This window comes from Mastomys coucha, unplaced genomic scaffold (genome assembly GCF_008632895.1).
Source record: "Mastomys coucha isolate ucsf_1 unplaced genomic scaffold, UCSF_Mcou_1 pScaffold15, whole genome shotgun sequence".
Lineage (NCBI taxonomy): Eukaryota > Metazoa > Chordata > Mammalia > Rodentia > Muridae > Mastomys > Mastomys coucha.
Genome location: NW_022196897.1, coordinates 60391248 through 60404160, shown reverse-complemented (window position 1 = coordinate 60404160; position 12913 = coordinate 60391248). Strand labels below are relative to the sequence as shown.

General features: G+C 42.9%; 1 protein-coding gene across 3 annotated transcripts in view; it reads left to right on the top strand.

Annotated features, from left to right (window-relative positions):
• The window catches only part of Wipf1 (WAS/WASL interacting protein family member 1), a 105912-nt gene that overhangs the window by 28553 nt on the left and 64446 nt on the right, over positions 1–12913 (top strand). Inside the window, exon 2 of one of the 3 annotated variants that reach the window (XM_031370635.1) lies at positions 1621–1736. The exons of the other annotated variants lie outside the window; for them this stretch is intronic. The gene's annotated coding sequence lies outside the window, so the exon portion shown is untranslated. The remainder of the gene's footprint in view (positions 1–1620; positions 1737–12913) is intronic. 3 annotated transcript variants of the gene reach the window in all.

The window sequence follows — 12913 nt, the reverse complement described above, 5'->3', positions numbered from 1 at the left end:
CTGCTTAGCTCTGGGAACTTGAATTTGCTACTGGAAGCAAAGTCATTGTCTACAAGCTAAGTAGCTTTCTGTTTTCTAGATTCTTAGATGTTTTAATGTAACTTTTGAGCATCTGATTGATGCATACCCTTAGCAAAAAAGAAATGATGTTTTGCCCAACTGATAAATTTTAGTAAAATTAATGGTCCAAAGGTGACAACATTTTTATCAGCTGTCTCCTTTGTTGCCATTCCAAATTAATAGTTTCCCAACACCAATGCAGACCTTCCGTTGCTTTGGGACTATGACCCGTTCTGATGCAGAAACTGGCTAATTAGAAATATAATTATAGATATCCGTGGCTGGTTTCTATAAATAACCATGTTTATCAACAAAAGTTCAAGTCCAAAATGTTTTAAAAGGTGCCATTAAATAATCACTCGTGCAGGTAAGAGTAGCCTGTGTGGCTCTCGCTTTAACCTAGTGCTAGGGAGGTTTGTGACTCTTCACTGGTGTCCTATGGCAGCAGGAACCCCATGTGACTTCTAAGGCTGTGCCATTAAAGGCTGGACTCTGCTTGGTCAGCACGAATAATGGCACTTGGAACCTTCCTTGAACAAACATATAAAAAGTACACCTGGGCACCATGGTGTACACACATATTCTTAGCACAGAGGAAGTTGAGACAAGAGGATTGCCACAATTCTAGGTCAGCCTGGGCTACATAGTCAGTTTTTTGACCCTGACACACACACAAAAAAAAAAAGGAAGGAAGGAAGGAAGAAAGAAATCCATCTAAGGACAGAGAGTATATGCTATAGCTTGGCATAGAATATTTTCTTAGCACACTCATAACAACAAAGAAAAACAAAGAAATGAATGAAGTAAAAGAAGTATAGGTGAGGGACCAGAGAGATGGCTCAGAAGTTAAGTGTACTGGCTGCTCTTCCAGAGGTCCTGAGTTCAATTCCCAGCAGCCACATGGTGGCTCACAAACCATCTATAAGGAGATCTAGTGCCCTCTTCTGGTATACTGGATACATGTAGGTAGAACATTGTAAATACAGTAAATAAATAAATCTTTTTAAATGAAGAAGTATAGGTGAAATTTAAAAAAGGCCCTGTGCATATATCTGCTTGGCCATCTCAGTAGAGCTCATCCTAGCCGCCCTGGACTTGAGCGGAACATGTGTATGCAAATGAAGAGGCCATCTTGGAAATGGCTTCTCCAGCCCCAGTGTTCTAGCTTCCAATGCAGCTGGTGAATGAAAGCAGTGGAGACCACAGATGTTACAAAGCAGTTACAAAGTTGCCTCCACTGTACTGTTTCTGAATTCCTGATGACATGCGTGATCCACAGGGGCAGCGAAATGGTAATGGTTTTATACATCTAGCTTTAGGGTCATTTAGTACATGCTAATAGATACCTGGAGCAGTCAACCAGCAACCTTGCCTGACTTTATAGATGGCTTGGTAATCACCATATAACACATTGTATTTGCATGACCAAAGATTGACGGTTCCATTAAACTGTGCCATACAACTGCTAGTTTTTCTCACAAAATATAATCAGGGAGATAGTAATCTTTTGTTCATTCATTCATTCATTCATTGATTCATTCATTCATTCATGTGTTTTAGTTCCCAATGGTGTGCCCTTGAGAAATGCTGGAACCTTTGAAATGTGGGAGGCCCTTAGGCCATTAGGAACTGTGGGATCCAGTTCTTCCTCATTCTCTTTGCCTCCTGGCCTCAAGGTGAGTTCTGTAGACCTACTACATGCAGATGAGCTCTGAAGATCTACTGCATGCTCCTACCATGATGTGATATTGTCATAGGCTCAACTCATAGGTAGGTCATTCATTGAAACCCTCAGATCTGTGAGCCCAGATAACCTTAAAAGATAGCTGTCATCTTAGAAGTCTGCTATAACAATGCAAAGCTAACTGACACATCTAGCTGATGAATTAACAGATAGTTTGGAGCTGGGACACATATGAAAGGTGACAAATCCAGGTTCTCCTGCAGTTTTACGGCTTGCTTGGAAGGGTGTGCTACTGATATCTTCATTTATTGGTAACTGAAGGTCATTGCTTCCTTACCAAGGGTAATAAATTGGGCACGTGCACAAAAAGGCATCTTTGGCTTTTAAATGATAATATTGCTGATATCTGTAAGTATTTAAAGTAATAATTATTTGTGGTTAATGGTGTCAGAGTTTTACTGCTGTGAGCAGACACAATGGCCAAGGAAACTCTTTTAAGGACAACATTTAATTGGGGCTGGCTTACAGGTTCAGAGGGTCAGTCCATCATCATCAAGATGTGCGGCAGCATCCAGGCAGGCATGGTGTAGGAGGAGCTGAGAGTTCTGCATCTTGTTCTGAAGGCAAATAGGTGAAGGCTGGCTTCCAGGCAGCTAGGGCAGGATATTAAACCCATGCCTCAGTGACACACCTACTCCAACACGGCCAAATCTCCAAAGAGTGCCACTCCCTGGGCTAAGCATATACAAACCATCACAAATGGATGACACTGATAATTTGTGGGACTATGAGCATTGCAAAGTAATCTGAGCCCATAGGGCAGACTAGGCTTTTGAGGCCTGGAGTAGCTGGTGTTTCAGAGGTCCTTGGGATGACGTGACATGTCAGTCCTTCCTTATAGAACTACATGAATTACCACTTTGTTTACCATTGTTTATAAATGGGTAATTGAGCTGAAGTTTGAAAGATAGGATGTGGCTGATCACAGGGTACATGATTGGATCCCACAATGCCCAATGGCTTGAAAGCTTTTCATTGCTTCTCTGTAGTGAGAATTCTGGAATTTTGGCTTCTTTAAAAAAAAAAAAACCCACAGAAATATTATAAGCATGTGTTTTCATTTTGATCCCAGATGTGGGGTATGAGGCTGCGTTACACCAGCTGACTGTGATATGCCCCATGCTCTAGCAGAGGCATGGCTTGGCTGCAGATAGCTTCTGCAATTGTGAGACATTTGGAATTCTGGGAACTTTTCAGAGGGTATATAAATGCTAGAGCTCTAGTAGGAGGGGTCGATGGTTGCTGGTCATTCAAGGGTGTTGGTGGTGGTTTGTTAGTAGTCATGAACAATGAGGAAACAAGAAGAAAGAAATTAGATTTAAGGATCTCTCCCTCTCCCTCTCTTTCCCTTCCTCCCTCTCCCTCTCTCCTCCTCTGTCCCTCCCTCTCTCTCTCTTTTCCTCTCTCTCTCCCCTCTCTCTCATCCTTCTTTCTCTCCTATCTGGTGATAGGGGGTGAGATGGAGGAGGGGGGGACAGGGAACAAAGGGTGGGATAAAGAAGGACCCACAAAGTAGCAAAGACCAGTCAGACCTCTGCTCACTGTGTTTTTAGCCTAACAAGGGTGGGCTTTGTCTGGCACAGTAACTCCATGGCACATCTGCTGTTGGTCAGTGGGGCAGTCTCTGTAGGCTTCAGTTGGTTCCATCCAGGCTATGTGACAATTACCCAGGTCCTCCTGGCATGACCATCTCGCCTTTCCTTACTGTGTATCCCTCTGAGAAGAGCCCACAAGTACTCAACGCAGTCCCGAGTGAGTGAGTGTGGGTTTGGTGCTTCCTTTTGGAATATCCCTCTGCTTAATAAAAGCATTGTCAGGAAGCACTCTGCTTAACAGTAAAGAGACATCTGAACGGCTGAAGTGGGTTGGTCATTCTTGGCAGGAACAGTCAGGATGGCTGTCCTCACAGGTCTAGAAAATGTTTTCATATACTGAGATGTTAGGGAGGTGAGGGTGTTGTAAATGATTAGAGAGGCTGACTTAGACTCTGGGTCAGCACTTTTTTATTTTGAAGCCTGTTGTATGCACAGCATAGAGCATTGACAGACAGAGGCAGACTGTGGCTCTTGAGAATGAGGGGTACCTCTGTTCTCTATTGCTGGAAGAGAGTAATCTTCATTAAAAGATGTCAGCCAGCTCTTTCCCTCGAGGGAGGTAGTATCTCTGGGTGGGAGGATGGGCTCTACTGGTGCCCTCAGAGTTACAGGGCCAGGATCCTACGTGGGCGGGTCCAGAAGGAAGAAGCTGGCCCCCGAGCCAAGGCTCTGGAGGGCTGTCAAATCTTCTCATTCACCTTACTGAAGGGAACGGAATTTGGAGGAGCTGTCATAGGAAGAGAGGGTGCTCATCACGGAGCTGTAAAGTCACTGCAGCGGGGCTTTTTCCCAGCTGCCGTCAGAACAGAAAGAGCCACGCTTCTGGTCAGAAGAGACAGGCTTCTGGTTCCACGAAGTTCGGTGAGGTTAAAGTTTACGGGCGCTGCTGAGGTAGAAACACATCTGTTTAGTTTGTTCTGAGTTCTCTCTCCTGACTGATGTACAGACGGCTTAACATCCTTTGTGTAATGGTAAGTCAGCTGTGGCCCCAAGCGGAGACAACAAAATCGACTCTGCTTGTAAGTCCTAGAAGAAAGGAGGCGTGTCAGGCCCCGGAGTACTGCCTGTAAACGGAAGCAGACTGGCTGGGAGGCATAACTACTCTCCTGGAGAAAAATATTTAGGCCAGATACTTTATCAGAGATTCTGCAGAAAAGGCAAGTCAGGACAGGGTAGACGTTTTAGGCTGGCTGGTCTGCCTTATTTTGAAGGACTGCAGGCTGTGGAGGTGGCCCCGTTTGCCTGGTACTTAGCTCGGGAATGATAAAGGCCTCCTGGTGTCTGATAGAGGAAGTCTGGCCCTGCGTTGGTGGGTTTGCTTACCACGGGCCTGTTCTTGGCTGAACCCTTGCCACCTTAAGATTTGAGTAGCCCTTGGACATGATGGTCTCCCTCAGCTAGGAAGCTTTTGATGTATTTACGATGTTAAAACCTCTTAAACATGCATTTGTGTGTGCGTATACATAAACACAGAACACAGATGAACTTAAATGGTTATCGTGTATGGACTCTGGACTATGAAAACTATGCATCTTTGAAAACTGGAATACATCAAGTATGGCAGGATGCTGACACATCCCAAGAAGGCTGCAGATTCGTGTCTCACTTCTGGTCACTCTAAGTGTCGCCCTGGTATGAGAGGGGGCCTGGGATGGCCATGACTATTTCAGCGTTTTCTTTTTTCTCTCTGATCAGAAGAGTTGCATGTAGGTGAGAAACACTTTACCACGTGCACTGCAATCTCAGCCCACAGACGGACTGCAGGGTCGCCTTTGGTTGGTTGGCTTTTTTTTTTTTTTTTTTGGGTAGCCCAAGGCAGTCGGTCATTGTATCAATCCAGGGTAGTGGTGATGCTTGCTTTGTAACACTGTTTGTACTTTTAATTAGGCGAGGTGTTTTTAAAACCTTTATTTGAGCATCTTGTGTATTCTGTAGCACACTGTGTTTGAAAATGATGTATTTTGCCAGGTGGTGGTGGCACACGCCTTTAATCCTAGCACTTGGGAGGCAGAGGCAGGCGGATTTCTGAGTTCGAGGCCAGCCTGGTCTACAGAGTGAGCTCCAGGACAGCCAGGGCTACACAGAGAAACCCTGTCTTGAAAAAAACCAAATAGATAGATAGATAGACAGACAAATAGATAGATATATATAGATAGATTGGTAGAAAATGGTGTATTTTCTCCCTCATGCAAATTTCTTCTTGCCAGGAGAGCTTTACTCCTATAAAATCTACTTACTTGAAATATGATCAAGCTTTGTTAAATATTATAGTTTATAGTAGTGATTTTCCAATAATGAGGGAAGTAGAGTTTATTAAAAACTGGAGCCAGAGAAGAAGGTGGCTTAGCTGGTAAATGCATTTGCATGGAATCCATGTAAAGATGGGAGGAGACAGCTGACTCCACAGAGTTGCTCCCTGACTTCCACACACATGTATTGTGGCACACATGCTTCCCCCCACCATGCACACACACACATGTGCACGCACATGCACATGTACACACACAATGATAAGTATGTTTTTAAAAATCCATAAAACTGAAACTTGCAATCAGCAAGATGTAACATGCCACAGAGTCTCTTCAGCTGTCCCATGCCATTGTGATTGATGCTCTGTGGCATCCCAAAGTGAAAGTGCAGCCTGTCCAAAGTGCACATCTCAATAAACACTTCATGTCATTAAACAAAAATGCTTGATTATTTCTGTATATAAATTTGTCCTTGGAAGTTAATTGGCGGGTATTATGTTGTGTTTAGTACCTAAGTATGTCATTGAGGTATATACAACAGTAATTTAGTAAATTTTAGGCATTGCCCAGAGTACCAACTTTATTTCCGAGAGCTGATTGAAGGCAAAGAAAATAATAGATACTGATATACAAAATATGGTGTTTCTCATTCATTATGACTGTTACTAATTAATAAACTCTTGACAGATGTTTGTGTTCTGTAAATTTACTTCCTTTGCAGAACATGTAATTTATGCTGTCTGCAGCCACTTCAAAATCAAAATCAGAGTCCAGGAAAAAAAAATAGGATAAACACACCAGGTTGGGTTTGATGTTGCTCAGCTGGATATGACCCACACTCTAATTATAACCTGCATAAATCTGAGGCTTCACACGACCAGATTCTCCCTGGAGTCTCAGTCAGAGAACAGCCACCTTAATACTAGAAGCCTTAAAGAACACATCTCTTTAATCCAGGTTTTTCCAAAAAGCACCGAGTAAGTGTTTATAATACACAAACACTTCCCCAAAGTTCAGTGAGGATACCTGTTCTTTCCTCAGAGTCCATAGTAGATTCTAAGTCTGGTTTTATTTCTCCCAACCACATGGCTTCCCATTTCCAGTGGTGCTTTTCTTGTCTATTTATCATGGCGCTGTTGTAATTCATGGACCATTTTCTTCCTTGGTTCTAGTCGGAGGCAAATACTCTCAAATCTAGGAACAGAAGTGCTACAGTACCATCTGCAAGCTCATAGCCATTTCATAGAGCTCTGACTGTGACTCTCTAGAATCATCCAAACTTCGTTCTTCCCTAACTCCCAAATACCCTTTATTTTCTGCATGCAGAGCACCCCAGAAATGAAGTTCCTTGCTTGACTACTTGTGTTTCTAATCTAGAATTTCCCAAGCATAATTTCCCTACCTATCAAGAATGACACTCCTTTAGTCTACCAGAAAGGACAGGGGCAAAATGATATATATAAATTCTTGCTGTGAAATTTGACCTCCAGAGCCCACATTAAAAAGTGGCCTAAAGCAATGTGCTTATAATCTAAGCCCTGGGAGATAGATGGAGATCAGACGGGGATTCCTGAGGTTTGCTGGGCAACCAGTTCAGTAGAATCTGTCAGCTCTGGTCAGTGAGAGACCCCACCTCGGGCGGGGTGGGGGGCTGGGTGGGTGAGGATAAAGAAAGAGAAATTGAAGAGAGCTGATGTTAATTTTCAGCTTACACACACACATACATTACACACACACATACACATGCATACATACACACACATACACAGTATACATGCATACATACACAACTATACACAAATACATATACACCACATACACACACACCACACATATACACACACACAGACATACACACACACACGTGCACACGCACATGGTGAGCAGTATATGAATACAGGCATCTTGGTTCTTAGAACTGTCTTGCCTACTTCTGGAATTTTGTATTTATTGAGGTTCTTAACCTCATTCTGGATGACAACAAAGTTATTGTTTTTATGACTAACAATGATGACTTTTATTCTTAATAATTGCATAATTATCATTTTGAGAACACTCATGTTTTCATAATTCACTTTTAAAATAGGGACTTTTTAAACATTTTATCTTTCAGGTTTTTTCCTTTTATTGAAAATAGTTTTGTTATATATATATATATATATACATATATATATATATATCCTGATTATAGTTCTCCTTCCCTCTGCTCCTCCCCACATCCCTCCCATCAGGATCCACCCTTTCTGTTCTCTCATTAGCAAATAAACAGGCTTTTAAGAGATAATGATAAAATAGGAATAAAAATAAACTCATTGGAATAGAACAAAACAGAAAAAAAAAAAAAGCCCAAGGAAGACACAAGAAAGAGAGACATACCCATTCTCAGGAATCCCATAGAACTGTAATGCTATGTATGCAAAAGACCTGTAAGGTAAAAAAGAGAGGTGAAAAAAATACATGTATACAAAAACAAAAAGAAAAGACAAGAAAAAAAAGCCCTAGCCAACATTGTGAGACAGTGACCCAACAAAGACACCCTTGAGCTTGCTCTTTGTTGGCATTTAGTCCTGGGCATGCCCTGCCCTGAGGAGCAGTTTGTGTCCCCAGTGAGACTCCCTTGGAGAAAACTGAAATTTTAATTTGCAACTAACTCATCAGTTGGAGCTAGTGTCTGGGTTAGGGATCGGGTTTGTGTCCCCTCCTTTCAGCTCTAGGGCCCCACCTGGAGGAGACCTGTGTAGGCAGGACTTTTCTATGTCCCTAGCCAGTCTTTTTATGAACAAAGGAATTTGTCATTTCCCTTCCATCTTGATTAGCAATAAAGATGAGCGAACAGCATAGTTATTTGCAATCCAGTTCCGTAAGGTTGAAAAAAGCCAACTGGGTTTATGGCATCAGGACCTGTGGCATGCCAAATAGTGACCAGGCTAGGGAGGGAGGACTCTGGCTTTGGGAGCAGATGATCCAAATCCTGATAATTCCAGTTTCCATTACATTGCAACCACACAAACAATGTTCCACTGTGGTGCACATCAGGAGAACCTTGTCGACCTTTCACCTTCCCTTTAACTGTTCCAAGGGCTCACCCGATACGGTGCATGCAGTCTTTTCGAATGAGTGGGAAGGGGAAAGCCTTTGCATGATAAAACGCCTCAAAAATCCCCCATGGTTTCTGAGGGAAGCGGTTGTTCTCTGGTCTTTCTGGACAAGCTGCCTTCCACTGCGAAGCTCTCTAGCCAAGTGCTTTGTGGTGCTCAGTTTCTTCCCAGACAACCCTGGGCGATGTGCATGGACTCTGGACTTGCTTCTCTCGGAGCCTGAACAGCAAGAGGACAGTTTGCACGTGCACAGGAAATGACACTGGGTGTCGTCAGAAGTTTTGGTATCGAATCCCAGTTCCACCACTTGTTTACTGGTTTGGGGGAAATCCCTTTAATTCCCGAAAGGTTGTTCTTTCCATTTGGGAGGATAAACATGAATAGTTAAAACTGATCTAATCATGCTTAGACAAAAGCACTGTTATCTAGCAGTCTATTGCTTCTTGGTGGTCCTACCTAACCAGTTACTGAGCAGTAAATGGAGTTCCTGGAAGGTATTTTGATTGTTCCTAGACCTCTATCCCTCTTCCTTCTTCACCGTCGCTCCAGTCAGTGAAAAATTAAGTATGGAACTTAAATGTTAGCTGTCTTTCAGATGCACACATTGTAAATGTAAAGCACACACACACACACACACACACACACTGCTGTACAACCAACACATGCATTTTGTGGCCAGAATTTCTTCCCTCCACTCCTAGTCATACACCAGTGCTTAAGTGAATGACAGCTACTTCATTTCCAGAAATGACACGTTTACAGGGTTCAAGTCCTCTGACTTCTTAGCTGTCCATTAGGAAAGTCAGACAGACTTCTGGCTGCTTTTCTCAGTTGAATTCCTTAGCTCTTTAGAGGATGTGCTAGCATTCCTGTAATCCTGTCTCACTCCAGAGCAGATGCCTTAGCCGGTGACTCTAGGAATGAGGAGTGAGGTAGTCAGAAACACCTTGGGCAACCTCCCTCCTGCAGACACGTCGCAGGTTGGCCTAGAATCTGTGGGCCTCGGAGCCTAAAGTTTGCAGAGATTTTTTTTTTTCCCTCAGTATGGTCTTGGCTGTGTCCTAGCTTTGGCTTCCTGGCTGCCTCTCTACTCCATACTTACCCATACTATTGGTTAGAACTATAATCCATCCTCCATACAGGAAGGGAGGAAGTCAATGGGGACCCCGCAGTCTGCCCTCTGATAATTTCTAGATCCTGGTGTAGTGATATTTCTGTAATCCCAGCCTTTAGAAAGCTGAGATAGGAGGATTGCAAATTTGAGCCCAGTCTGGGCTTCATAGGAAGACTCTATCCCATCCCTCATATACCCCCAAGGAGAACAGTTTCTGGTGGTCTGTTATGTCACCCTTTGCTCTGTCATTTTTGTTACCAACATGAAGTTATCATTTCATTTCCTGTAAATGATGACTTTACCATTACCAGGGTCCTGCTGACAGGGCTCTGTCACTGACCCAGAAAGGTCACTTGTATTTGATATCTAGAGAAAAGTATAGGTAGGATTTCTAAATCATTAAAATTGAATGCATATATTCATGGTCAAGATTGGAGGATATTATAATAATAAAAAGTATGGTCTGTCAGCAAAAATTAAGAAAAGGGGGAAACTAAAAAAGAAATATAATAATACATATATTAAAAAGGGAAACAAATGTGAGTAGATTAAGTTCTTCTAATAAAACCATTGGGTCTCAGATACATTAAACGATGATGGAGATGTAGTTCAATGGTAAAGCACTTGTCTACTATGACTGAGCCCTGCGTCCAGCATGTGAAGAGCAAAAACTCACTGGGTGTTTGCTGTCTTCAGGATTGTGTGTCAATCAACATTACACAGAAATTCAGCAGCAGCTGGTAAATGCCAACTAACAAATGTAGGAATGGAAACTCTAATATTAAATATAAAAAACTTAAGCAAAGCTGTAGAAGCTCAAGAGTATAAAATCTCAGAAGAAAACTCAACCATAGTGAACACGAGGAGTATGACTGTCTCATCATTTAATTCGATGAAGCAAAACCTGTTAGTGCAATTCAAACAATGAAACACATGGAATATAACTGAAATGTAAAAATACAAATAAGCTTTTTCATAATCATATTAGGAGAATTTAGCAAAATCTTTTCAGTGTCGGATTAATGAAAAAAAGATATACAAGAGAGTCTTTGAGTGATATCAGAATTACTTTTGACTTAGCTAAGTAGAAACAAGGTATTTGTAGATAATGATTAAATACTGTTTTAAAAACTTTTGTTCAACTGACAAAAAAAAGAAGAAAGAAAGAGAGAGAAACAGAAAGAAAGAAAAAAGAAAGGAAGGAAATTAGACATGAATTGCCCACATGTAACTACAGAAAAGTATTGCAACTTCGTTGGTATTTGTGTGTGAGAGAGACTTTAAAACATTTTAACTTATAAACATGAAATGCAACATATCTATGACTACAGTCTTTATCTATGACTACAGTCTAATAGTTTACCAGTGTACATAACATGAAATGCTGGGGTTAAGGTAGCTGACACATCTATCATACGTTTCTCCTTTGTATTTCAAACAAGCAAAATTCTTTCTATTGCTCTCTGCTTTAGGAATACACAACTAATTGTTGTTAGCCACAGTTACCTGTGCCAGAGGGCTTTGAACTTGTTCCCACAATCCAGAGGCACCCCTGTATCTATTAGACATCTTTCTCCGTCCTCTATCCAGCCCCTGTGAGCACCATTCCATTTTCTGCATCTTTGCGATCGTCTTTTACATGTGAGAGCATGTGGTATTCGTCCTCCAGTGCCTGCATCACTTTAGTTCACATCATGCCACATCATGCCTTCTGGTTCCCTGTACCTTGCAAGAAGTGTCAAGATTTCAGTCTTTTCTGTGGCTGAGCAATGGTGTGAAAGTATGCATTCCATGTTGACTGCTGTGGGTGGACAGCCTAGTTGACTACTGTGGGATGAGTGTTGGTGAGCATGGAAGGCCAGGCGCCTCCCCAACAACATATCCCTTTCCATGGTAATGGCAATATTGGATTTTATTGGAGTTTTACTTTCAGTTTTTAAAGGAAACTCCATACTGTTTTGCATAACAGGTGCACTAATTTACATGCCCACTAACAATGTATGAAAGTTCCCTTTTGCATCCTCAGTCAGCACTTGTTATTTTGTGTTTGTTTGTTCATTTGTTTGTGAGATAATAGTCTCTCTAACTGGAGTTAGATGATATCACCTTGTGGTTTCAATTTGCATTTCCCTAGCGGTCTGACAGAACTGAGCATGCTAGTTAGCATCGAACTCATCAGGGGGCTTTGGGTGGTTTAGTGATTCTAAGTTTGGTTTCTTATATGTAAAGTAGAGAGGACCATATCTAACTCACAGCATGCAAGGAGAATTAACATCTCTGTGTAAAGCACTTAGCTGGGTGTCTACATGTGGCAATGATCTGATATGGAGACATCACTCAGGTAGCAGCATGTCTTCCAGCCTCTTCTGGGCGCTGTGTGGTGAAATGATTAGGACGCTGTCAATACTTCAGCACCTTTTTCATAGGGATGAGACAAAGAACTGTTATGATGTCCAGGTTCTGCTCACCTGCATGAAAAGATTGGGCATTTTGTCAGTGTTCATTTGTGAGATGTGGCAGTGGCAAATGGTTGGGTTAATCTCCACTTCATAAAGGAAAAGCATGGTAGTCCCAAAACAGGAGTGGAGGATCTGGAGAAAGGAATGGTGGGCTGTGCTACTCTGCAGTGCCTGCCGCCCTGAGTAGGGAAGCAGGAGCACGGGTCCTCCCCTCACTGCTGTCCCCATCACTGTCCCCACCCTTGTCACCACCACTGTCCTCACCCGTCCTCACCACTGTCTTCACTACTGTCCTCACCACTCTCCCCATCACTGTCCCCACCACTGTCCCCATCACTGTCCACACTGCTGTCCCCACCACTGTCCCCACCACTGTCCTCACCACTGTCCTCACCACTATCTCCACCCCTGGCCCCACCACTGTCCCCACCCTTGTCCCCACCACTCTCCCCATCACTGTCCCCACCACTGTCCCCATCACTGTCCTCACCCCATCCCCACTATTGTCCTCACCACTGTCCCCACCACTGTGCCCACCCTGTCTCCACCCATGTCTCTACCACTGTCCCCACCCCTGGCCCCACCACTGTCCCC